Genomic DNA, 20,372 nt, shown 5'->3' with positions numbered 1-20,372 from the left:
TTTCTTGGAATTTTTTTCTTTTAATTCACATCAAAACAAATGAATTATTGGCAGCTATAGTATGTCAGGGAGAGCCTGAGATTAGGAGTTTTGATATCTGGATTTACATCCTGGACTCTCCATTTACTACCTGAGATTTACCTTAGGTAAGCCTCTTTAGGATCTCAAGGCAATGGTGAAGAGCTGCCACTAATGGGATGCCCCACCCTCCAGACTTCTCTGAGCTGTGTGTGTGTGTGGTCTTTCTCCTTAAGAGAAAGAGCATTGAGCTTTGTATAGTTATATCCCTAGGACTTAGTACATTGCTTGGCACACTTGATAATGCTTTTTTACGCATGCATTCATTCATTCTTCCCTTCTGTAGATCTCAGTTTCTTCACTTACAAAATGAAAATATTGGACCCAATTATCTCTAAGTCTCCTTTGGTGGTGGTGGGGTTGGGGCACATTGAGGGGAATTGTGATCTCCTAAATATTGAGAACTTCAAATGTGGCAATTTTAGAGGGATACCTTGGGCACAGAGAGGTTAAGCAACTTGCCCATAATAGAGCTAAAGCTAGTAGGTACCTCAGAGACCATCTAGTCTAACCCCATTGTTTTACAGATGAGAAAAGTGAGACCCAGAGAATGAAAGTGACTTATCCGAAGTCACACAGGTAATAGCATCAGACATATAATTTGAATCCAGCTTCTCTAACTCTAGAACCAATGTTCTAGTCCCTGCACTACACTGCAAAAATAGGACTTGAGCCTGAGTCTTCCTTGACTCTGAGGTCAGCCCTCTGAATTCTTCCCTTCTTTTTCCCTTACCACTTTATAATCCAATGATTCTACTGAAAATGAACATAGCAGAGGTTATGATTCAACAACCATTTATTAAGTTCTAATCATGTGTAAAGTACTGTTCTAGGAATTGAGAAGGGTCAACTCATATTAATTTTTACATTGAACCTAAAACTCCAGCCATATTGTTTAAAGGGTTCCACACTTAGGGCATGTATTGTCAAGGTGAAGTTAAGAGAGCAGGAGAGATTCTACCTCCCCCACAGTTGAAGGCTGAGCTCCTTCTCAAGTTTTTAGTGCCGGGTCACTTCCAGGGACTATCGAGTGTCAACTCTAGTTACAGTCACTAGGGATGCAGAGACGATGAAATGAGGAAGGGTCATAATGAGATGTCCTTGGCCCTGGTGACCTCAAGCAGGTGGCTGAATAGCTATGTATCTCTGCTGAGAGCATGACCAGGCATCCCACCCTGCATCACAGTGGGCTATATGTCAGGAGGTTGAATCACAGATATTAATGGCCCCTGTGGGAGCCTCTGTCCTGCAGTGGAAGGAAAACGGGGCTTCCTGCTCAACTTCAGGTCCTCACAAAACTTCAGCCAGCACTTCTCTGTGAAGAGGAGGACATTCATCTGGAGCGTTGAAAACCTTCCACGAGCCAAGCTCCTCCGCTGCCGGTGCTTCCTAAATGCCATGGACGTGGGAGCCCCAGCTGGGGTCCAAGGCTGCTGAGACAGTGTGGATGCAAATGCCATCCCTTTGGCTTGTGCTGTTCTTTGGCAGAGAAATGTTTTGGGAGGTTTCCTGGTTTTGTTTTTGCTTTTTTTCCTCCTTCATTATCTTCCTCAGGCGGGGGAAGAGAATGGGTGGATGGGAATCAAAGATTGGTTATTTGGTGCCCCCCTCCTCTGATCTCAAATTCTTTTCCATTTTTTTTCTCATGACTCTCCTACTTGTTTCCATCTACTCCATCCTCTGACCAGGCAGGAAGACAAGAAATAGATTTCGTTCTTAAAGGGAAGATAAAGGTTTAGATCCTACTGATGTTTCTAAAGAGGAATTGGCAACATCAGAGGTGGCAGTTGGAGCCAAGAGAGTTATGAGGCTCCTCATCCAATCTTCCTCCCCCTCCTCGGCCTCCTTGAATGTTAGTTTTGGAAAATAACTTCGGGACTGTATATTGCATCCATAATCATTGCAGAAATACCTTCTACTGCCGGGGTTCTTATCCAGAGGTCCATGGACATAGATTTCAGGAGAGGGTAGTATAATATGAATTTTGATGGGATAAAAAAATCGTGTTTTTTTAATAATCTTGTATTTTCTTTGTAATACTATAAATTTATTTTATTCATTTAAAACATAATACTGATAAAGAACCCATAGACTTCACCAGATTGCTAATGGGGTCCATGAGAGAGAAGAAATAAGAAGCTTAAGTACTTGTTCTACAATATTCTAGACATGTGCTCATCCAGCTTCTAAGTGAATACTTCCAATGACAGTAAACCCACTACCTGATAAAGCAACCTATCCTATATTTGGACAGCTCCAACTGGCACACTTGTTCTTTTATTCCTGGAGTACGTGAATGAATGAATACATAATATATGAATGCATAAATGAATGAATAAAAAGAGAGAAGAAGGGAAGAAGGAAGGAAGGAAGAAAGAAAAGAAGGAAAGAAGGACATTTATTAAGTGTTAATTCACTGTGCTAGATGCTGAGGACACAAATTCATAAGGAAAGACAGCCTCTATCTTGAAGTAGCTTACATTCTAATTGTGGGAGACCGCACAACATAAAGGGGAATGGAAGCCAGGGATATGTTATTTTGAAAGTTATATGGATAATAAATGGAGCTCTAGAAGACTTGCTTGACACACCCTTTCCAGTAACAATGACAATATTGGGGGCAGCTAGGTGGCGCAGTGGATAGAGCACCGGCCCTGGAGTCAGGAGTACCTGAGTTCAAATCCGGCCTCAGACACTTAACACTTACTAGCTGTGTGACCCTGGGCAAGTCACTTAACCCCAATTGCCTCACTAAAAAACAACAACAACAACAACAAAAAAAAACAATGACAATATTGATTTACTTATGTTTCCAGAACTGGAAAGGGTTAGGAGGTGAAGGGGGAAGGCACCCTTACTGTGTGTCCCTAGGCAAGTTATTTAACTACCTGCCTCAATTTCCTCCATTACAATATGGGGATAATAAAAGCACCTACCTCCCAGGGTTGTTGTGAGGATCAAATGAAATTATATTTGGAAAGCACTTAGGACAGTGTCTGGCACATAGTAGGTGCTAAATAAATGTTTATTATCTCCCTTCTTCCTTCCCCAGTACTGAGGGTATACAGTCACAATGTCAAAGTGGCTGGTATAGGATATATACATGGAGCAAAGTGAAGTATGGCTGGAGATGGCCTCACTTCATCCGGTGAACCATAGAAAGTATTCACCAATGAAGGCAGTGGGTCTTCAGGGCAGGAGTTCTGAAGATGAAAGAGTTATTTCCAGGGCTGGATCTCTGGACTGAGCAGCAATGGGGTTGGTGTGGGGAGATAGAGAATAAAAATGTGCTGCAGACTAAAAATCATTCCCAAGACTTGGTCAAAATTATAGGTCTGGTGTAAAAAATAATATTAATTGTGCCCTTCTAATGCCCTGTATAAAATCATGCACATGGCTTTTAATAAGTGTTTGTTGAATCTGCTATGTTAATCATAGTATCAAAAGATTTTAGAGTTGGAAAAGACATGTTAAGCATAGGAATTTGACATTTCTTTCCCCATAATTTTCAACTATTGGCTCTAGTTTTCCCTCCAAAGCAACACAGAACAAGTGGCTCGTCCTTCCACCAAATGGCACTAGATATTTAAATATAGCTTCCATATCCTCTTCTCGTCCTGAGCATATTCAGACAAAGTATTTTCAATTTCTTCAACTATTTCTTATGACAGTGTTCCTAGACTTCACCATACTGATTGTCCCCCTCTGGACAACTTTGATTTTCTGATGTTTCTCTTAAGATGTGGTATCCAGAAGCAACTCCATACCCCAGATATTATCTGATCCGAGAATAATGGGGCTCTTGCTTCCCTTGATTTGAACACTATACTTCTCTTACTGAAGCCTTAGGTTTTTCTGGCAGTCATGTGATCACCATCTGAGTTGTTGCACATTCATCTCATGGAATATTTTATTCACTGTTACAAGTGAGAATTAGATATTCTGACCATTAGGAAGTAGATTGGATTCTAATGGGCACCCTTTCTGTGCTCAGCACAATGAAGGGCAAGAATAAAAAGAAAGGGACCATATCTCAAAGAGTTTACATTGAAATTGGAGAGGAGAAACCAACACTTAGAAAGCTAAATACTCACACAAGAATTAAAGTGTACATGGTAAGACAGGCATTCAATTGGACCTCACAAAACCTGGGTTCTAATCTGAGTTTTACCAGAAAATAGCTGTGTATTCCTGAGGAATTCACTTACAGATCTGAGCCTCAGTTTCCTTCTTTGTAAAATGAGAGGTTTGGCTGAGTTGATCTCAAAGGTCTACTCTGGTGCTAACATTCTAGAATAATTCTAAGAATCTTGAAATGTTACAAGGATGTGCATGATTAATTACCCAGAGAGTGGTCTAAACCATAATTGCTGAGTTCAAAGGATTGAGGGATAATTACTGTTGGTAGGAGATTAGGATGCTATGATATTGGGAAGTAAAGAAAGATTCACTTTGGAAAATTCCTCTTGTTACTCTTGGGGGGTAGGGCAGCTGGAGCAAGGAACAATTGATTATAAATTAATTGATCAAAGGAAATAGCATATTTGCAAAATTCGAAGTACTTTATATGTGGTGTCCCTCTATCTCAAAATTCTTAGGGAAGTTTTAGATGTATAAAGCTTAAAACTGCACTAAGATTTTTGGGACATTCCATGTAAAGAAGCACAAGTGCTAGGTGCTAGCACTGATGTTGTTATCATCTCCATGGGATATTTATGGGTGCTGGGGATTAGACATGTTTCTGGTATATAGGAAAGATGGCAGATGTGGAGACCATTCTTGGTGTAGAGAGCTTTAGGATAGTCAGTGATCGTGTGTATCCTTTGGCATGAGAATAGCACTACATGCCACTAGAGAGATTAGACTTATAGGCATGACAAGATAACTAGCAATACAAAGAACTTTGTAATGAGTACCAAATGAGCAATAGACAATAAGTGCCTTAGTAATTAATTGATGAACCTCAGCTAGGGTGGTCATAGGAGGAGGGGCAAAGAGGGTTGGGGCTTGAACTGAAAGAGGGGTAAGAGTCAGATTATCAAAGCAAAGAAGAACATTCTAGGTATGTGTATTAGGGGTGGGGAGAGGAGAGATACACAGAGAGTGACATGGGGCAGTGTCATAAAGATAGGAAGAGTCACACTCTGCCTGTGTGGCTAGTGCAGGGGTAAGGGAAGGAAACAAGCATTTATATGGCATCCAGTAAGTGTTAGGTATTGTGTTAAGCACTTTTTACAAAAATTTTCTCATTTAATTATCAAAACAGCTCTGTTGTTATTATTATTATTATTATTATTATTATTATTATTATTATTTTGTGGGGCAATGAGGGTTAAGTGACTTGCCCAGGGTCACACAGCTAGTAAGTGTCAAGTGTCTGAAGCTGGATTTGAACTCAAGTCCTCCTGAATCCAGGGCCGGTGCTCTATCCACAGATCTGTGCTATTATTTAACCATTTTTACAGTTAAAGAAACTGAGGTAGATAGAGGTTAAATGATTTGCCCAGGGTCACATAGCTAGTAAGTGTCTGACGCTGGATTCGAAGTCTGGTATTTCCTGACTCCAGGGTAGGACTCCACCACTGCACAACCAGCTACCTCAGATGAGTAACAGGACATGAAATTAGAGATATATTACAGGATCAGATAGATCATGGAGAGTGTAGGGATGGAGAAGAAAGGTGAGGAAGTTATGGACAGGAGCCATAGAGGAACACAGTCTAGAGAGAACTCTGAGTCTCAGTAGGAAGCAATGATATTGAAAATACTGGGGGGCAGCTAGGTGGTGCAGTGGATTAAGCACCGGCCCTGGATTCAGGAGGACCTGAGTTCAAATCTGGCCTCAGACACTTGACATTTACTAGCTGTGTAACCCTGGGCAAGTCACTTAACTCCCATAGCCCTGCAAAAACAAAAACAAAAACAAAACAAAACAAAAAAGAAAATACTGAGGCTGTGGCTATTTCCTCATGATATCTCCTCTTCATTGGTGCCCACATATCTCAACTCCCAAGCTGGGTTTGTGATACAGTGATTGAGGTGACCAACACCCAGATCAATGGCTTGAGAATGGCCAAGGCTTGTTCAATGAGTTCCAAGAAAAGCTCAAAAATGAAGAAACTGAAACAACAGCCTCATCACCCAGTACCCCTCCCTTCTTTTCTTCCCACACATACAAAAAAAATGTTTCTCTTTGTAATTGTCTATAAAAGATTATTGTCTGCATTTTATTTAATTATTCCGTATGAAGTAATTATGAGAGAATAATCAGCCCGTTCGCTGATAATAGATGTTTCATAAAGGAACACAAAAGAGACTAATAAAGGCAGAGCCAGCCCTCATCACTGTCATTATTAGCTTCCTTACATCTTTAATTTTCTTATATTTTTATTGTTTGCTTAAAATTAATTGTCCATTTCTTTTCCCAATCAGGTTTATTGCAAGTTGGCCATTTCTAGAAAACTGCATTTTGTGTGTGTTTATCTGGCAAATGTCCCAATAGATCTTGTCAACATTTAAATATCTATCCAGAGGCGAGAGAGAGAGAGAGAGAGAGAGAGAGAGAGAGAGAGAGAGAGAGGGAGGGAGGGAGAGGGGGAGGGAGGGGAGGAATTAGGATATTAGAAGTTTAGATCTAGGAGAGACTTGAGATACCTTCTAGCCCAATTCCCCTATTTTGCAAATGAAGAAACTGAGGCTTAAATAAATGAAGTGACTTGACCAAGGTCATATAACTACTTAGTTCTAGACCTGGAATTAAGGTGAGGGTTTCCTGAATAAAGAGCATGCTAAACAATCCCAGCAGATTGTGGATTATGTACCAGTCTTTACAATCCAATTCAAACGAAGTCCAGGATCTCATGGTGCCCTATTTCAAGACATAGTATTTGATCTTAGGGAAATTCTAGACTTTACTACCTTTCCTCCCTGCCTTTTGGATGGCTTCCCGACATATTGCCTAGGGCTGTTTCTAGCTAAAACTCTTATCCCACTAAAAGTAAAGTCACTAGAGAAATGACTGGTTAATGTATTCTAACACTGGCATAGGCTAATTGTATTACTGAACTATATGTTCATTATAATTGAAGCAATTCAGTGAAATACTATTTTGTAGATGAAAAAAAATTCTAGTAGTACAGGTAGAGTTCCAGTGAACCAATGCACAGACTCTTATTCATTCCTTCTTCTCATATATGGCAAATATATGTAAGATGCCTGGCCAGAGTTAGAAGTTCTCTCCATAGCTAGGGAAGAACATGAAGCCAACCTACCTGATTAGTGATTTAACCATGATCTCGATTTCATCAATGCTGTGCTCTAAGCCACTAAATTGATTGACTGAATGATTCATTCTCCACTGATTGGAAGCTCAGGAACTGTGTTTGTGTGTGTGTAGGGAAGCCATCTTTTGTTTTAGATGGGGGCCAGAGAACTTAGTTGTCTGCTTCTTTCTTTTCTGTTTTCCCAACAGGAATGACCAATATAAAATATCCTCCCTTTGACTTCAGAAAACCCTAAAAGGGTGAATTAGCTTTAATGTCAGCATGGTGTAGTTAAAAAACAAAAACAAAACAAAACACTTATTTGAGAATTAGGAAAAATCAGTGGTAGGTCCAGCTCTAGTACAAATTAACTGTATGATGTTTGGCATCTTTTCTTCTCAGGACTTCAGTTACCTCTAAAAATGGGGGGGAAACCCATAGGACTATCTAAGGTTTCTTGTTTTCATTCATTTGTTCAACAAGAATTTATTATCTATGTGACTTGAAGTCTCCTAGGTACTAGGGAAGGGAAAGGGAAAAGGAAAGGGAAAGCAAGGGGAGGGAATGGGGGAGGGGTGGGCAAGGGGGAGGGGGAAAGGAAGAGAGAGTGTGGCACACTCTCAGGAAGCTTACACTCTATTTCAGGGAATCAACAAGTACCCACACAAGCAAATATAAAATATATACAAAGCAAACACAAAGCAATTAGGGAGACAGGAGAAGATAGAGAATTTTCTCTAACTCTTCCCCATGCCTGGAATATTCTCCCTCATCTCTACCTTCTGCCTTCCATGGCTTCCTTCAAGTTCCAGCAAAAACCCCATCTTCTCCAACAAACTTTTCCCAACCCTCCTTAATTCTAGTACCTTTCCTCTGTTGAGTATTTCCTATTTATCCCGTTTGAACATACATTTTTTACATATTGTCTCCATCATTAGACTGTGAGCTCCTCAAAGATAGGGACTGTCTTTTGTCTTTCTTTGTATCTCTGGCACTTAACACAGTACCTGACATATTGTTCAGTCATTTTTTAATTGTGTCCAATTCTTCATGACCCCATTTTGGGGGTTTTCTTGGCCCTTTCCTTCTCCAGCTCATTTTACAGATGAGGAACTGAGGCAAACAGGGTTAAGTAACTTACCCAGGATCACACAGCTAGTAAGTATCCAAGGCCAGATTTGAACTCAGGAAGAAGAGTCTTCCTGACTCCAGGCCCTGTACTCTATCAGCTGCAGCACCTACCTGTTCACCTTGCATATAGTAGGCACTTAATTAATGTTTATCAACTGGCTGACTACTTACAATTCCACAATTGTCTGGTAATTTCATATTTATTAAGGAATGAGATATACTTCTTTCCAAAGGGAAATGCAGGAAATTCTAGAATGTTCATTTAGGTGATGAGAAATGTAAAGTGTTTAAATGTATAGATTGTGCCATTTAGTAGTGCTTTTGGTTTAGCTTTGGCCATTGAAGTAAGACAAAATCGTTCCAGAAGTGGGACCGACTGTCATTTGAGGATAGGCAATATATCAAATTCAATTTGTCTCATTAATGCAGCAATAGTAACAATAGAGATTGATTGATAAGCATTTACTAAGCACCTACTATGTGCTGGGTACTGTGCTAGGTGTGGGTGATTATGGTGGCATGAGCATAACAATAATAATAATGTCTCTAATAGCAGAGTGCTTTATAGTTTGCAATGTGCTATACATATGTCATTGCATCTTCACCACAGCCTTGTGAGGAAGGCTCTATTATTGTAACCCATTTAATAGATGAGGACGCTCAAGATAACACAGCCAGTGTCTGCCACAGGTTTCCCAGCCAAAGTCTTCCTAACACTAAATCTATCCACTGCCTCTGTGGGGCCCAAATGACCCAGAGTCAGTTCAGAGAAGGAAGGGGCTAATTCCTGGGAAGCTCAAGTAGGAGGTTGAAAGGTCAGGGCAAGAATCCCTTCTAATCTCAACCAATTTCACACCCAGGCACTGATGCTATTGAAAACCCTGCCAGAAAGATACATTCAAAAGTGCTGCCTCTTTCCCTCTTCCACGAGAGTTCTTTTTCTTCCTGCCTCTGCTCACCAAAATCATTCACTTCTACCACCCATCACTTTTGAGGGCGTCTGTGGGAAATGTCTGTCCTGCCACAACTAAGCAATCAAACCGGAGTCCATTCAGAGCTCTGTTGCCAGGAGATCCTTTGGGATCTCATTATTGTACAGTCAATCGTTGGTAGTTTTATTAGCCAGCCTTATGATTTGTGTGGGAAGTCCTGTGCATTGGCAGTATTGTTCCTTGCTCTTCAAAAGATGCAGGCCAGTTAAACAAGAGATGGTGGGTCACTGTAAACCCCCATCAAACACTTGGGATGGAATTCACCTCTACTAAGTGAGGTGGTGAGTATCTGCAGAAGTGTTTTCAGCCCTTTGCAGCTAGGAATTGTGTGATGAATATTTTCTTTTATGTAAAGAAAATTCTTTATAAAGATGAAAAAAGTGCTTCAAATATTTCATAATTCTGAGTTTTGTGTCAAGTCTTACCCCTTCCCTTCACACCTGCCATCTTTATGCCATCATTGTGCCAATGAAGCTCACATGGTGAATTTGCTTTCTGGGTTAACAATTTATTTCATTACCTTCAAAGATTCAGTCAGTTATTCATTCAGTAAGCATTTATTAGGCACCCGTGAAGTCCCACACACTATGCAAGTCTCTGGGGACACAAAATCAAGAATGAGTGTCCCCTGACCTCAAAAAGCTTCTCTTCTATTTATCTATTTTGCCTGTTTCACTTGCTAAAAGCCCTTTATGGCTAACATATGAAGAGATAAGGAGAGCATTTAAAGATCATATGAAGTCATAGAATCTTAGAGTTGGAAGGAATCTTTGAAGTCACCTAGTCCAACCCTAATCTGAAGTCTGAATACCTTCTATAACAATCCCAGCAATTGGTCATCCAGCCTGGACTTTAATACCTCCAATAATGAAAACCTCATTAGCCCCCCAAGGCAATCCATTCAATTGTGTGACAGCTCTAATTGTCATTCAGTTGACCTTAAATCTTCCCATAGCTTTCTTTTTGTAAAAAAAAAATATAGATTTTATTGAAAAATTTTTGTTCTTATATCATTTAAATTTTCCCCTTTGTCCTTCTTTTTCCACTTTCCAGAAATTCACCTCTTATTATGTATATGTATGTGTATGTGTATGTATGTGTGTATGTATATGTGTGTGTGTGTGTGTATATATAGAGAGAGGGGGGGGAGGGAGGGAGGGGAAGAAAAAAATCAGCAAAACCAATCAATACATTGAAAAAAATCTGGCATTATATGCAATGTTCTACACCCTTCAACCTCTCAGCTCTGCAAAGGAGAGGGGGAAGTGTCTTCTCACTTGTCTTCTGTGGGGCCAAACTTATTCTTTACAATGTTGCAGCATTCATTTGTATTGTTTTATAGTGGTTGTTCATTCCACTTTACATTGGATTTACATTGTTGTAATCACTGTGCGTATTGCTTATCTGACTGCTTCACCTTATGTCAGTTTGTGTAAGTCTTTCTGCACTTCTCTATTTGTCACATTTGTTGTTTCTTACAGCATAGTAATAGCTCCCCAAGGCAATGTATCCTATTTGGGGACAGCTCTGGTTATTAGAAAGTTTTCTCAAATCTCCCTATAACTTTTGCCATTGTCTTAATAGGGGCTGACACAGCATAGCTCAATCTTAACCAATCTTCTAATAACTTCCAAGGGAACCAAGACAAATAGGTCACTTATCTAGTCACAACACACCTTAGTTTCTGCTGTCTCTCCTCCCTTACCATTCCCCCACTCCACCCTCCACCCAACCTCCTATGCTAGAATCTGGGTTTGAATGTTATATACATGTGAATGTTTATATACATGTGACCCTTAGCTCTCTCATCCTCAGTTTCTTCAATGGTAAAATGCTTGAACCAGATGACCTCTAATTTCCCTTGTAGCAACTAGATGAAAAAATGGAACATTCAGACAGGTTATCTGGCATCACTCAGACTCAAATGAAAAAAGGTTATTTGGCTAAATGCCACTTTTCAGAAATGGAATTTTGCCAGACTGTGGCTGTGTGTGTGTGTGTGTGTGTGTGTGTGTGTGTGTGTGTGTGTTCACAGCTGTGATGTGGGTCTTGCTTACTTTTTTCTTGTGTCATTTCCCCCCCAACATGTCATCAGCATCTGACATTTTATCCACGGAGCCTATTTTACCAGCATTAATGGATGGGCCTCCTAAAGTAACTGCCACTAGAGAAGCCAATGTTAGTCTTCTAGTTCGCATGCTAATGGGACTGGAAGGATAAGGGTAGGGCAAGGATACAGATGGGGAGGGGAAGCTGTAACTGTGCACCTCTCAGTGTTGCTGGTTCAATGAATGACTAGATCAGGTTGCAGTTTGTTGGATGGGGAATGTGGCTTCCCTTGCAGAGGCCCAAGCTGGAAGGCCGTCCTCTTCAGGGCTCTTACCTCTTCTGGGGCAATCAAGTTGGCATATGTTTTCAGTAACCTCCAGTGAGCTCATTTTTCTCTCTCTCTCTCTCTGGTGTAATTCCAGGAAAGAAAAGCATTCACAATATTATATTTGCCATCCCCTAGCACATTCATGTCATGTAGCACCTACAATTAATGAGTGGCGCTTGGGAGGGTATGACTCATTACGGCACAGCATTTAATTCCATTCTTTTCCGACAAGCTGATTTAATCCCTGCTCAGTGAAGTCTGAGCTTGAAGGCACCTAGCCTGAATGGAGCAGGCCCAGATGACTTGGCCTATTGAGGGACAGTGAGAGCTCCAGTGTATACAGCAGCCTCTAGTGTGGGATCTCAAAGAACCCCTTTTGCACATGGTAATTGATGGCACCTCTAAGTGTTACATTAAACATTTAATTGAACAGTTAAATGTGGATTAATGAGGCCATTAATTAATACAGTGGGAAAGTCTAAAGTTCTTATCTAAAGACCATAGAGAGGATGCCCTGCACCAGAGCAACCCACAGATTTCCAGCTCTATCCTGCAGATACCAAATGGTGCAGTTGTGGAGAGTCCTCTCCTGGAGTAATAAAAAGAGAGAAAGCAAAGCACTTGGAAAAGCTGCTCCAATTCAACCAAAATTTCTTAAGTTCCTACTGTGTGCAAGTCACTGGGCTCTGAAATGAGTTGGAAGTCAGAGTTTCTAGTCTGAGCCTTGGCATTAACCTGCCTTGTGATTTGGGACAAGTCTGCTTGTCATTCAAAGCCCTTCATAAGCTGTTCCTACTCTTCCAGTTTTCTTATACCTTACTCCTTCCCAACTACTCTGAGATACAATGACACTGCCCCTTCTTTGCTGCTCTTTTTTTTCTTTTGCGAGGCAATGAAGGCCAAGTGACTTGCCCAGGGTCACATAGCCAGTAAGTGTCAAGTGTCTGAAGACAGATCTGAACTCAAGTCCTCCTGAATCCAGGGCCGGTGCTTTCTCTACTGCGTCACCTAGCTGCTCCCTCTTTGCTACTCTTAACATTAGATTAGGCTATCTCATAGACTAAGCTATCTCCCTTGCCTGGAATTCTCTCCATTCTCAACTTTGCTTCCTGGCTTCTCTGGCTTCCTTCAAGACCCAGATAAATCCCACCTTCCATGAGAGGCCTTTTCTAACTGCCCCTCCCCCCCAAAACACATGCTTCCCTTTTATTATCTCCAGTTTATCATATATAGATCTAAATGCATATCTACATCTTTATATAGCTATATACTTTATATAGCTACATACTTATGTATTGTACATATATACGGACTACATATAGAGATAGAGAGACAGAGACACAGAGAGAGAGAGAGAAAGGGAAAGAGAGGGGGAGAGAGAGAGAGAGACAGAGACAGAGACAGAGACAGAGACAGAGACAGAGACAGAGACAGAGAGAATATATTGTTTTTATTTGTCTCCCCAATTAGAATGGGGGCTCCTTGAGAGCCAGGTACTGCCTCTAGCCTTTCTTTTAGCACAATGCATGTTAAGTCCTAAATTAATACTTATTGACTTAATTAATCTAATCTGGATTTCAGTTTCCTCCTGTTGAAATATTTTTTGATGATCGGGCCTGATTTGGGGGCTGAGATGACTGGGGTACTAATTCTGGGACTTTTGACTATTTGGCTATCTGACTGCGTTTAATTTAATATGGGCCGTTTATAAAGTTCCACCACACTGCTCCACTCCCAAATTGATAAACACAGGATTAAGAAGCCTCTTAACTAAATAATACAAGCAGAGTTTATTTATGAGATACTATTTAAAATTAAGAATACAGGGAAATAAAATGTACAACCTGACTGCTTTCCTGCGGTCTCTTTCCACTGTGTCTCTTTCCCACCTGCTGCACTTCGAACTTCTTAAATACAATAAGGGCCTTAGCCGCTTCCAGCCTCAGGGCAAGTTGCACTTGCCCTGGTTTGTTATTAAGGCCTGTAACCTTGTCAGCCCCATCTCTCCTTTTCCGAACCGAACTCTCCTCAGTCCTTGTCCGAGCTCCCCTCTAGTCAGCTCCTCTCCTTAATCTTGTCTCTCTATCTAGTCCATCCTCCCTTCTTCTTTTTTCTCTAACTCCCAGGTCTATATATACCTTTTCTTCTCTCCACTCAAATCTCGGGGCTTCCTTCACCCCCACAGACCAAGCTAATCCGCCAGCCAGGGCTGTGGCTGATTGGGGGGGGGCGGGGTGCACTCCCACTTCACTGCCTCAGCACAGGCTATCTTTCAGATAGCTCCGCTCAGGTCAGAGGGAGCTGGGGCTTTTTTTTCCCCCCCAGCTCTCTGACCTGGTGTCTTGTATAGCCCATGGGGCTTTTTCTCCTCAGCTGAAGCTGAGGAGGAGGGGGAGAGACCCTGAGGGCCTAAGGCTTTCTAATCTCAGCCTAAAGGTAGGGTCCCCAAATCAAAATAAATTTCCACACTCCTCTAAAAATTAATGAGTTGGCTAGATGATTTCCAGTCAATCAATCAATATGCTTTTATTAAATGCCCTCTATGTGCCAGACACAATGATAAGCAAGGGGATCCTCTTCCCTCAAGGAGCTCACAGTCTAACTGGAGGACAGCATGCTTATATATTCAGCTATAAACAGTACAAAACATATTCAAAGCAGATATAAGGAAATCTTAATGGAAGGGATGAGGGGGGAGGTGACAGAGCACTGGGTTGGGTAGGTAGGAACCAGAAAAGGCCTCATTCGGAAGGAAACACTTGATTGGGTCTTGAAATAAAATAGAAATTCCAAAAGACAGAGGTGAAGAGAGAATAGATTCCAAGTATGAGGGACAGCCAACAGAAGGATGTGTGGGAGGAGCTGTGTGACATGTGAGAAGTTTTGGGAAGGCTATTGTGACTGGCCACAGAATCATGTAAAGGAGGTAATATGTAAAAAGGGTAGAAAGCTAGTTTGAGCAGAGTTTGTAAAGAGTTTTATATGTCAGAGAAGGGAGATTATATTTGATCATGTTCTGCTTCATAACATTTATTTATATGTCTCCTTTATCCAGTTAGGCTGTGACCTTCATGAAAACTTAGACCCTGCCTTCTTTTCTTCATTATAGCACCAAGCTTAGTAATTTGTGCATGGCACATGCCTAAGAAATATTTTTTCTTGAATGAATGAATGATTGAATGAATAGTTCCCATGTTCTTGATATCTCTACAGTGCCAGGACTCTTGGTCCCATTTAGAGAATATTAGGAACTTTAGCTGAGACCTAGTCTAGTCTCCTTTTACAGGTTAAACCATTGAAAGGAAGTGAATTAGATTAGAGCCCACAGCCCCGACACTTTAATCAGCAAAGTATTCAGCATTAATTTTGTGTCTATGGGTCCCCGACTCTGCCATGCTCTGGTTTCCCATTTCTGAGTCCTGTAGTGAGGCCCCAGAATTCCCATTAAATCTAGAAAGTGGTTATAAAGTGGACCTAGGGCTTTTCATGGCCCAAAACCTCAATATGAGTCATCAGTATGACATAGCAGCCAAAAAAGCTAATTGGATTTTAGACAGCATTAACAGAAGCATAATGTGCATAGTGAGGGATGTGATAATCTAGTGGTTTTTCTGCCCCTGGTCAGGCACTCTCTGAAATAGGATGTTCAGTCCTGAGTGCCACATTTAAAAAAAAAAATTTCTGGGTGCAACATTTAGGAAGGATATTGACACATTGCAATCCTTCCAAAAGAAGGCATTCAAGAGGGAGAGAGAATTTGAAACCTTGCATTAGGAAGATTGGGGACACACTAGTGGTCTCAAGGTTTCGAAGGGGGATCATTTAGATTAGGAATATGACTTAATTTGATTAGCCCTGGAAGGCAGAACTAGAACCAATAGAAGTTGAAGAGAAGCAGATTTCAACTTGATATTAGAAAGAGCTTCCTAACAATTCAAGCTGACCACAAATTAAATATGCTGCCCTCCAACATAAGTTCCCCATTCCTGGAAGTGTTCAGGCAGAAAATTACTACTTGCCATAGAATATTTTGTCTCTGCTGGTCCCTCACGTTTGTCCTTGTGTCAGATGCACACGTGTTTATGGTGTGTTCCCCAATTAGATGATAAACTCTTGAGGGTCTTAGTTTGCTTTTCTATACTCAGCATCCAGCCCAGGACCCAGTATGTGGTAGTCCTTATGAACTTATGAAATATTTGTTGAATCACATCTTCAACAGGATTTATGCTTTGGGTGGGGGTAGAACTTAGAACTCTGGCTATAAGAGGCCATGAGTAATACTGTGGTCTTTCCCAATAGACTGGGAGCTCCTTGAGGGCAGGTACTATCTTTTGCCTTTCTTGGTATCCCCAGTGCCTGGAACAAGTAGACGTAGACACTTAATAAATGTTTATTGTCTGACTGCTCGATAGAAAACTAGTAAAAGATCCAATTCTTAACCCTTTGTTCATGCCGTGCCTATCTCTTACTCATTTCTTCAAGAAACAAATCACAGGCACTACCTCCCTTACAGGGCTGCTGGAAACTCTTGGTAAGTCTTAAAGTACTAGACAAACATAAGCCACCATTACTGTTATTACCTCAATTCTCTTCTCTATGAAACTTTCCATAATAATTCAGCACCACAGCATGCTCTCTCTGAGCCCAGCTCCTGTTGCTTATTGTCTGAACCACGGATCTGAATGTAGGAGACAGCTAAGTGGTTCAGTGCATAGAATTCAGGTCCAAGGGCCAGACAGACCCGAGTTGAAATCTGGCCACAGGCACTTACTAGAGAGGTACCCTTGGGAAAATCACTTAACATATGCCTGCCTCAGTTTCCTCAATGGTAAAATGAGGATAATAATAACACCTATCTCCCAAGGTTGTTGTGAAGATCAGATGAGATATTTAGAAAGTCCTTAGCACAGTTCTTGACATATAGTAGGTGCATAATAAATGCATGTTCTCCTTGTTCCTTTAACCCCATCCTGCCTTGGCACAGTACTTATTGTATCTGATTGCACTATGATATAATTCAGCATTCCTACATTCTCCTCCTATGCTTCATCCTGCCTTGGAAATGGCCCTGACTTCTTTTTTTAAAATTAATTTATTTATTTTGGCAGGGCAATAAGGGTTAAGTGACTTGCCCAAGGTCACACAGCTAATTAAGTGTCAAGTGTCTGAGGTCAGATTTGAACTCAGGTCTTCCTGAATCCAGGGCCAGTGCTTTATCCACTGAACCACCTAGCTGCCCCTGGCCCTGACTTCTTGATAGCTATGGAGCTGGGAATAATAAAAGAACTAGTCTTTAAGTAAGGCAAGACCTATCTTGAGAACATGGATGCTTGGGCCATGGTAATTCTTTTAACTAGGTATTACTAAGGAGGGGGTACCCCTTAATGTGGATCTCCCACAAGTCTCTGTCTGAAGGCTTCTTATCTTTTCTCTTCATATCTGTGATTTTGGTGACCTCATCATGTATAATGGGTTCAATCATAGTATCTCTGCAGATGACTCCAGAAGTATGTTACTGGGGAAATAGCTTTGGTTATGGAGTCAGAAGACCTTGGTTCTAATGATACCTATGAAACCTATTGCCTATGTGATCTTGGGCAAGTCACTCAACCTCCTTGGCACCTCAGTTTCCTTTTATGTAAAATGAGGGAGTTAAACTAGATGGTTTCTGATGGTCCCTTCCAGTTCTAAAGCTCTCATCTTATAATAATCTGTTAAGTTCCAGACCTATAGCACCTGTTGTCTGTTGGACACCTTCACTTGAATGTCCCATAGGTATCTCAAACACAGCATACCCCAAATGGAACTGATTATCTTTCCCCTAAACACATTCTTCTTTCAAACTGCCTTATTTCTGTTAGTCACCTACAATCCTCCTGTCACCTCCTGTTACCCAGGTCTGCAACCTTGTAGTCATCATCTACCCGTTACTCTCCTTAGTCCCCCATATATGTAATCAGTTGCTAAATCTTGTCAGTTCTACAACAACATTTCTTGTTTCTGCCCCTCTCTTCACTTACATGGTGATCATTCTCTTTCAGGACCTTGTCACCTTTCCCCTGGACTTCCAAAAACCTCTTAAATGAACTCACCACTTCTGAACTCTTTCTTCTCTCATCTGACCTCTGTCTGCAAGGACATCAAACTATCCTTCCTCAAATACCATGCCAGTTAGAGAAAGCCTCCAGTGACTCCAGTAGCATGAAAGTTACAGGGCAAATGCTTCATCTCTATTTTAAAGCCCTTCATGGTTCCAGTACGGCTTACCTTCTCAGACTTATTTCATATTACCTATCTTCATATGGTCTGTGTTCCAACCAAACAGCCTCTGTTTCCTATCTCTATGCTTCCCCCTTCTTCCAGTTTTCTTGTATTTACTTATCTTTATGTGTCTTACTCCTTTTTAAGGGCAAAGTCTGTGGGGGGTTGTTTTTGTTTTTGTCTTTCTTCTTCTTTCCAGTGCCTACCATGCTGTCTTTCACCTAGCAGGTGCTTAATCAATTCTTGTTGGATTGACAAGATTGGAAGTGTGACATTAGGTGGAGTACCCACACAGATGAGATGCTGGCTTTTCTGAAACAGTGAAATGTGGGAATGTCTTTTCTCCCCAGTTAGCTTGTAAGCCCCACAACGACTGGGGACAGTGAGATACTTTTTTCCTAACTCTAATAGTGTTTAGCCCTCATATATGCACGCACTCTCTCTCTCTCTCCTTTGTTCACATTCTTATTCTCTCTCTCACTCTCCTTTCTGTCTCTGCTCTCTCTATTATATAGATATACTTATATTATAAATTTGTTGATAAATCTCATAAATTAGATATTTAAACTAGTAAAGCTCATAAGCATATATGTAGACACATGTATTAACTAGATTTTTATAATTCAGATATATAATTAATTAATTTACATATACAAACTAATCATTCAGTTTTTTCCTTATTTTTCTTCTTCCTTTCCTTCCACAATTATTTATTATATACTATATATGTATATGTGTATGTGTACATATATAGATATATACATACATGGTATTCCAAAACTCTTAGTGCAGTTAAGCTCTAAAAGCTCATATAAACATATATAATATGATATAGATATATGTACACACATACACACACACACACACACCCCTTCCATAGCATCACTTGCCTGAGCCGTCTTATCATCTATGTATCCCAGCTGCTTCTTTGGTGTCCAGTACTAGGACCTTCCTTCCACCCAGACATAGGTGTCTCTTCTAGGTGGCTCAGGTGCTATTTTTCCTACACAAGCTCAAAGCAGCCCTGCACACACAGAATGCCTACATGAAAAACCCGGAGAACAATAAAGACACCGTTGATTGATCAGTATCTATCATGGCCCCAGCACTAAGTTATTGGGTGAGGGGGAGAGTTAGCTTAGGAGGGAGGGACCTAAGGAAGTACTGTTGAAGCAATTTGGAACAGTGAAAAGAACACCTGCTCTCCTGTTAAATGGCCTGGGTTCAAATCTCTCTTCTGAAAATTACTGTCTCCAGGGCTTTGACTAAGTCATTTAATCTCTCTGAGCCCCAGTTTTTTAATCTGTGAAATGAGGAAGTTAGATAGGAAGATAACCTCTGAGGTCCCTTCCAGCCTACAATTATGAATGTTTTGTTGTTTTTTTTTAGTGAGGCAATTGGGGTTAAGTGACTTGCCCAGGGTCACATAGCTAGTAAGTGTTAAGGGTCTGAGGCTGGATTTGAACTCAGGTACTCCTGACTCCAGGGCTGGTGCTCTATCCTCTGTGCCACCTAGCCACCCCGAATTATGAAACTTATAAACCTATAAATATGAAATGTCATCCTAGCCTTTTAAAAATTTAGAATTGGGCGACTAGGTGGCGCAGTGGATAGAGCACCGGCCCTGGATTCAGGAGTACCTGAGTTCAAATCCGGCCTCAGACCCTTGACACTTACTAGCTGTGTGACCCTGGGCAAGTCACTTAACCCCCATTGCCCTGAAAAAAAAAAGTTTAGAATTTATCTTAGATATGTGAAAGTTATTAAATCAAGTCATAGCAGTCATTCATTCATTTATTCAACAAACATTAATTGCATTATTACTAAATTCAAGGCATAATGCTAGGAATTAGGACTTGATTTTGAAACAAATCACAACTTCCCTGGGCCTCAGTTTCTTCATCTGTAAAATAGGAATGAGGGTTGGACGAGATGGTCTCCGAGGTACCTTCTAGCTTTAAGATATGATCTATAGGACACATTCCTGGCATTAAACACATTTGAAATCTATATATTTCATTCAAGCCCTCTGATGACAAATCCAGAAGCAAATCTATATTTGAAATCTAATGGGGGCAGGGTTGGGGAGAGAGATATGGACACCAGCAATCATATAATTTGGCATATGATTCCTTGCCTTGGGGAGTAGGTCAAAGAGGAGTTTGAGGAGGAAGGGATCACTTCTCACTTTCAGAAAATATTTAATAGAAGTAGCACCTGAGCTGGCCCTTGAAGGATCATCATGATTACAAGTGGAGATTCTATTGTCCT

Source organism: Dromiciops gliroides, chromosome 1, assembly GCF_019393635.1.
Source record: "Dromiciops gliroides isolate mDroGli1 chromosome 1, mDroGli1.pri, whole genome shotgun sequence".
In the NCBI taxonomy this organism is placed as follows: Eukaryota; Metazoa; Chordata; class Mammalia; order Microbiotheria; family Microbiotheriidae; genus Dromiciops; species Dromiciops gliroides.
Note: the sequence above shows the minus strand (reverse complement) of the source record.